Here is a 284-nt window from a genome sequence, read left to right on the forward strand (position 1 = left end):
GACGGGCCGCGTGTGGCCCCCCCCTCCCAGGGGCTCCCAGGACGGAAACCGTTGTCCCAGGGCCTGGGGTCCCTCGCCCTCCTGGGCACCCTCACCTGGACTCAGGCGGGTCCCGGGCCCCCTAGGGGATGTGACAGTGCTCGGGCTCTCCTGGGCGTCCCCAGGGTCTCAGAGACCCGGATGCGGAAGTGAGGAACCTGCTGGGGCAGGGTCTCTGATACCCGGATGAGGCGTGTGTGGTCCCCCTCCCAGAAGCCCTTCCATGTTGAGCCTGTGGTGGGGGC

The sequence above is a fragment of the Myotis davidii genome, unplaced genomic scaffold, assembly GCF_000327345.1.
Source record: "Myotis davidii unplaced genomic scaffold, ASM32734v1 scaffold1105, whole genome shotgun sequence".
NCBI lineage: Eukaryota > Metazoa > Chordata > Mammalia > Chiroptera > Vespertilionidae > Myotis > Myotis davidii.